The sequence below is a fragment of the Nicotiana tabacum genome, chromosome 12 (assembly GCF_000715075.1).
Source record: "Nicotiana tabacum cultivar K326 chromosome 12, ASM71507v2, whole genome shotgun sequence".
NCBI lineage: Eukaryota > Viridiplantae > Streptophyta > Magnoliopsida > Solanales > Solanaceae > Nicotiana > Nicotiana tabacum.
In genome coordinates this window covers 91,065,267-91,072,190 of record NC_134091.1, presented here as the reverse complement: position 1 = coordinate 91,072,190, position 6,924 = coordinate 91,065,267, and the positions used below count along the sequence as shown (strand labels likewise).

The window sequence follows — 6,924 nt, the reverse complement described above, 5'->3', positions numbered from 1 at the left end:
ATATTCCTGTACTATTTGAAATAGTTTAATTATATTGTCCGTTTGAGTCTGTCCAATTATACCCCTATCGCCATACTATTACACTAATTTACCCCTAATTTAGACGGGGAGACACGTGGCAAACTCAAAATCAAATAACCCACCTAAAATTTTACTACCCGATTTCTTAACCCCTTAATTTAACGCATACCCGACCCGTCAACTATCTTTATTCTGATTTTTCTTTTCATTTTCTTGGTTTGTTTCTTTACGTCCTACGCTTTCTTTATCTTCAACTACCAATTTCCTTGACTTAGCTTCAGCTTTCAATTGGATCTCAATCTCTCAAACATGCCCAACAACTACATCCCATATCCTTCATCATGGACTTGACCAAGATTCTGCTATAGCTCAACCAAACTCATCTCCTCATACTTTTTAATCAAAACCCAGTTGACTCTTAATTTGTTTTTGACTCTATTGAACACAAAAGGCAGTATCTTTGGAACATTATGATTAATGGTTATACTAAAAATAAGTTCTTTAAGCAAAGTTTTAAGCTTTTCAATCAAATATGTAAAAGTAAAGTCACCCTTAATGAGTTTACCTTGTCGAGTATAGTAAAAATTTTGGGTGAATTAGGGGAGATTGTTTCTGGGAAAATTGTTCATGGGAGTTGTGTGAGAAATGAGGTTTTTGGGATATTGATATTGCTGATTCTTTTATGTCTATGAATAGCAAATGTGGGATTTTTCAAGATTCCCTGAAGGTGTTTGATGGAATGCCGTATAGGAATGTTTCAGTTTTAATGTTCTAATTTCAGCGTATCCGGGTGTAAAAGAGAGTTTTAGATGCTAAAATATGGGATTTTGTGAAGGATATGCAATTTCAAGGCTGGAAGTTTGATGTATTTATAGTTTCAACACTTCTTTCTTTGTGTGGAGAGGTGAAGAAGAACTGGCACAGAGTGGCACTATGGTAAAGAGCTGCATTGTTATATTATGGAGGCTGAATTGGACTCGAAATTGGATTTGAATTGGGTGAAGTTCGGGTGAAGGAGGTGGCAGGGTGTTTTGATAGAGAAGAAAGAGAAGGGTGTAAAGGAAAAAAGAAAGAAAATCAAAATAAAGAGATTTGAGGGGTCGGTTATGGATTAAATTAACGGGTGGGGTTAAGAAATCGCGTATTAAAATTGTAAGTGGGTTATTTTGAGTTTGCCGCGTGTAGAAAAGTTAGGAGAAAAAATAATTGAGAATTTTTCGTGTATTTCCATTGATCGATGACAATCTATTTATACAAGTGTAGTGTAAAGGGATAAGAATAATCCTATGTATAAGTATCTAAGAAGTATTTGAGCTATGCTATCAGACAAATAATTCTATACATCTAATATACTAATTTTGTACAATGAAAATTAGCCGTTGTGTCTTTAGTAGCTGCACAGTAGCTGTCTAACATTTTGATCGGACGAACCGTAATAGATCCATCAAATAGTGAACCAAAAGCTGAGATTGCTCCACGTGTCCCTTTGATATTTTGGTTTGATACAAGATCTAAGTCTTTAGTTCTTGGTACTTTACCAATTGTATTTTTGTTCTTATCGACCACAACCTTCGCCTTATTCCTTCTAGCTTCTTCTTCCTTACTTAGTTTGTTGCGAGAGACTGTGAGTTGAGAATCAAAATTGATCATTGGATTTTTATCTTCAACATTCTCCTCAAGTTGGAGGGTAGAGAAGCAACCCCCAACTTGCCGAGAATTGAGAGATGTGATGGCCGAGACAAGGGTTTTGTGAATAAATCAGCAAGTTGAGACGAAGACGGCACAAAGGAAAGAGATTAAACCAGAGAGGAATTATTGCCGAACAAAGTGGCAGTCAAGTTCCACATGTTTGGTCCTCTCATGAAAAACTGGGTTCCGAGCTATGTGGATTGCGGCCTGGCTATCGGAGTGAATCGGTACCGAAAGAGAGGGAGATGATCCTAGATCTGTGAGTAATCGAGTCAACCAGGTGATTTCAGCGACGACTCTTCTCATGGATCGATATTCTGCTTCAGCGGAAGAGAGTGACACTGAGACCTGTATTTTTTATTTCCACGAGATAGGAGAGCCTCATAAACTGACAAAATAGCCACTGATTGAACGGCGGGAGTCAAGACAAGCGCCCCAGCCGGCATTGCAAAATGCGAGTAAGGTGAGAGAAGGTTCAGCTATCATGAAGATTCCTTGTCCAGGATTTGAGCGCATATATCTAATTACCCGAAGTGCCACATTAAAATGAGGCAAGCGAGGATCTTGCATAAATTGACTAAGATGTTAGACCGCGAATGAAAGATCCGGCCTAGTATAAGTTAAATAGTTCAATTTGCCAAGGAGTCTCCGATATATGGTTGCATCGGATAGTAATTCACCAGAAGTAATACTGAGCTTGCATGAGGGATCCAGAGGAGAAGTCACCAGTGGTAGATGCTCGCAGTTGAACTCTTCTAATAACTCCAAGGTGTTTTCTCTGACTCACTATCATTCCATATTTTTCTCTAAGAATTTCCAAACCAAGGAAATAGTGTAGATCTCCAAGGTCCTTTATCTTGAATTCTGAATCAAGAAAGGTCTTTAAATATGACAGTTCCTCATGATCATTTTCTGTAAGCAAAATATCGTCAACATAGACTGCAACGATAGACATCGAGTTTCCAGATTTCTTAAAGAATAGGGAATAATCATTTAAAGATGAACTGAACCCCTTAAAGTTTAGAGCTGCTTGAAGTTTTGAGTACCATTGACGAGAGGCTTGCCTCAAACCATATAAAGATTTCCTTAGCTTGCAAACTTGATTAGTATTTGGTGCTGATATGCCTGGTGGAAATTTCATATAGACTTCTTCTTGTAAGTCTCCATGTAAAAAAGTATTATTCACATCCAATTGTGAAATCTGACACTTTTTTTTAACTGCTATAGCTAAGAGACATCGAATTGTAGTCATTTTGACTACGGGTGAAAAAGTTTTATTGAAATCAATTCCCTCTCTTTGAATATTACCTCTAATCATCAATCTAGCTTTCAACCTCTCAATACTGCCATCTGAATTATGTTTTACCTTATATACCCATTTGCAAGGCAAGGCTTTCTTACCCTCCGGAAGCTCAACAATTTCCTAAGTTTGATTAGCTTCTAGGGCTTTAAACTCAGTGTCCATTGCTTGCTCCCAACCTGAGTGCATGGCAGCTTGAGAATAACTAGTTAGATCAACAATATTAGAAAGAGAATTAAGTAGATGTTGATTAGAGGTGAATAAAGCAGTAAAAGGATATGTTAGAGGAACAACCGTTGATTAAAACAAGAATTGGTAACATCAGTTAGAAATACAACATTGCAAACATAGTCATTCAAATAAGCAGACTTATTATGTTCTGTTTCTGATCTTATTAAAGGGATTGGGGTTGAATTATGAGAAGTAGGACTAGAAATATGAGGGACATGACTGGGACTGTGAGAAATAGGATTGAAATCTGAAGTGAAATAAGTTAAATCTGGAGATAAGTTTGAACTAGGAACAGACTCAAGAATAGAATCAGAAGGTGCAAAGGGAGAAGTATTAGGATCAGTTGTGATGCTAAAGTCATTTGTGATGTTAGGATCAGAACTAAAAGAATCAGTGAAAGCATTAGACTCTATAGATTTGATTGGCGAGCCTGGAATAGAACAAAAAGGATAAACTGATTCAAAGAATCGTACATCTCTGGAAACAAAAATCTTTCTGGTATTTAAACTCATCAATTTGTACACCTTCATTCCATAGGGGTATCCTAAGAACACACAAGGAATGGCTCTAGGCTATAGCTTTCCTCTGTTATGTGAAGGCGTGGTAGCATAACATAAACAACCAAAACATTTGAGAAAATCATAATTGGGACATTTTTCAAAAATAATCTCATAAGGTATTTTTTATTTAAGAACTCTAGATGAAAATCTATTGATCAAGAAAGTAGCAGTTAATAAATATTCTCCCCAAAATGATATAGGGACCTTAGAATGGTGCAATAGAGCCCTTGATGTCTCCAGAAGATGTCTATGCTTCCTCTCAACAACACCATTCTGTTAAGGGGTTGCAATACATGAAGTTTGATGAATGATTCCCTGAGAAAGAAAAAATTCAGAGATTATTGTACCCCCTCCCAGTTCTAGTGCATTATCTAATCTTATTACCTTGACTTTGGTGTTAAATTGCCTTTCTATCATAGCTAAGAAATTTTTGAGAATTGAAAAAGCATTACTTTTGGTGCTTAAAAGATAGGTCCAGGTTGCCCTACTAAAGTCATCTACTATAGTGAGAAAATATCTATATCCATTGTATGTGGGTGTTTTGTAGGGCCCCCGGGTGTCAATGTGAATTAGATCAAAAACCTTGTTGGTACTTATCTTGCTTGAATGAAAAGGCAATCTGGTTTGCCTTGCTAGTGGACAAACATCACATGAAAAATCAGAATTGGATACAAAGATAAAATAGAAACAGATTTGATGTTTTTCATTGCATGAAATGGCAAATGTCCCAATCTAAAGTGCCACAACTTTACATAGGAATTAGCTTTTATAGGAATAGAAACTGATTTAAAAGACTCAACAAAACTGGAAAGACTCTCCTTAGGTAATGAAACATAAACATCTTTAGATAGCTTCTTAGGTTGAAGATTTGTGGAATGGAGCAGATATAGACCATCTCTAGCTTCACCAAGTGCCAGAGGCCTCTTTACTGAATTTTCTTGCAACAGACATCCAATCGCAGAAAAAATTAGGAGACAATTATTTTGCTGACACAATCTTTGAATAAATATCAAATTGAATTTGAAACAAGGCACATAAAGAACATTTCTTAGAATGATTTTAGGATGAATGGATATATCTCCACCAAGATATATATTTACTTTATATAAATTAGGAAGACTGATATTAACATGATAAGGCAAAGGTTTCAGGTTTAAGAAAATGGTAGAATCAAAAGACATGTGTTCAGATGCTCCTGAATCTAAGATCCAGGAGCTACCTTTAATGTAAGTGAAACGAGATACTGATTTTTTGAGTATTTTACCAGCACAGTTGATAGCATTAACATTGATTTCTGAACCTGAAGTCCCTGGTTGTCCAACTTTCACTTGTTGAAGAAGCTGAATAAGTTGAGTGAACTGTTCCTGTGAGAGCTGATGGTTCATAATATTTTCTTCAACCGTTGTTGCATTTGACTTGGTGAATTTGAAGTCTGCCGGAAAACCAATGATCCTATAGCATTTATCCACTGAATGCCCAGTTTTTTTGAAATAAGAGCAATTGAGATTGTTCCTTTTTCCCTTGAAATCAGAATTTCCAACTTTCTGACTTGGAGGGTTTTGATTTGCAGCCAGGAAGGATGTAGAATCACCAAGGAATTGGGAGTTGACATAAACTTCTCTCTGCTTCTCATCCTATATCAACAAGGAGTAAGCATGTCCTATAGTTGGCAAAGGGGATAACATCAAGATGCTGCTTCTCATAGAGGCATAAGTATCATTCAACCCCATGAGAAATTTGATAAGCCTCTCATCTTGAAGTGACTTAGCCATTTTGGCTTTTCCTCCACAATTACAGGCACAAAAATAGTTGATATGAGTGTTCAAGGTATCTAGTTCATCCCATAACCTTTTTATCTTAGTAAAATACCATGCTATATCACTAGTACCCTGAATCAGGTCACTCAATTCTTTCTATAAATGATATATTTTTGCACTATTTGACTGACCAAATCTGTCCTCTAAATCATCCCACAGGTCCTTGGATGTCTTAGAGTAAATCACACTGTCAGCAATCTCTCTTGACAGAGAATTAAGTAGCCAAAAAATCACCATATCATTACACATGCTTGACAACTTGAAGTCATGTGTTTCTGGCCTAGGAGAAAGGCAAGCTCCACCAATAAAGCCAATCTTATTTTTTGTAGAAAGAGCAATGAGAATGGACCTGCGCCATCCTCCATAACCTCTTCCATCAAAAGATGAGTTTACCAAGTTCATTCTAGGTGAATCAGACGGGTTAAGGAAGTAAGGATAACTTGGGTATTTCATGCTATTCCCATTATTTCCAGAGGTGACAGTATTTCCAGAAGTGACATCAGCGACCTCAGATGTGGACATCATTGGAGAATGAAAGCAAAGAGAAACTGAAAAAGAAAAAGATTAGGATATTCTTAGAGCTGTTGCTTTGATACCATGTAGAAAAGTTAGGAGAAAAAATGATTGAGAATTTTTCTGTGTATTTTCATTGATTGATGACAGTCTATTTATACAAGTATAGTGTAAAAGGATAAGAATAATCCTATGTACAGGTGTCTAAGAGGTATTTGATTTATGCTATCAGACAAATAATTCTATACACCTAATGTACTAATTTTGTACAATAAAAATTAGCCGTTGTGTCTTTATTAGCTGCACAGTTCTTGTCTAATATTTTGATCGGACGGACCGTAATAGATCCATCAAATAGTGAACCAAAAGCTGAGATTGCTCCACGTGTCCCTTTGATATTTTGGCTTGATAAAGGATCTAAGTCTTTAGTTCTTTGTACTTTACCAATTGTATTTTTGTTCTTATCGACCAGAAACTTAGCCTTATTCCTTCTAGCTTCTTCTTCCTTACTTAGTTTGCTGCGAGAGACTGTGAGCTGAGAATCAAAATTGATCATTGAATTTTTATCTTCAACATCGCGTGTCCGTCCGTCTAAATTAGGGACAAATCAGTGCAATAGTATGACAGTATGGGTATAATTGGATGAATATTCAAACGGAAGATGTTTTTAAACTATTTCGAATAGTATAAAGGTATATTGAACCCTTATCCGTTAAAAGTAAGTCATATTATAAAGGTGTTTAGTGCAATTAACAGAGTAGAGTAAAAGAATCAACATTGGGTTCAACTCAAC

General features: G+C 36.3%; 1 long non-coding RNA gene across 1 annotated transcript; it reads left to right on the top strand.

The window, feature by feature from the left end:
- The first annotated feature begins 260 nt into the window (after window positions 1-260).
- On the top strand, window positions 261-6,596 carry LOC107814045 (uncharacterized). The gene is made up of 3 exons (XR_001654473.2): window positions 261-2,479; window positions 5,372-5,628; window positions 5,778-6,596. It is a non-coding gene; the product is annotated as an uncharacterized LOC107814045 (long non-coding RNA).
- Window positions 6,597-6,924: the final 328 nt, after the last annotated feature.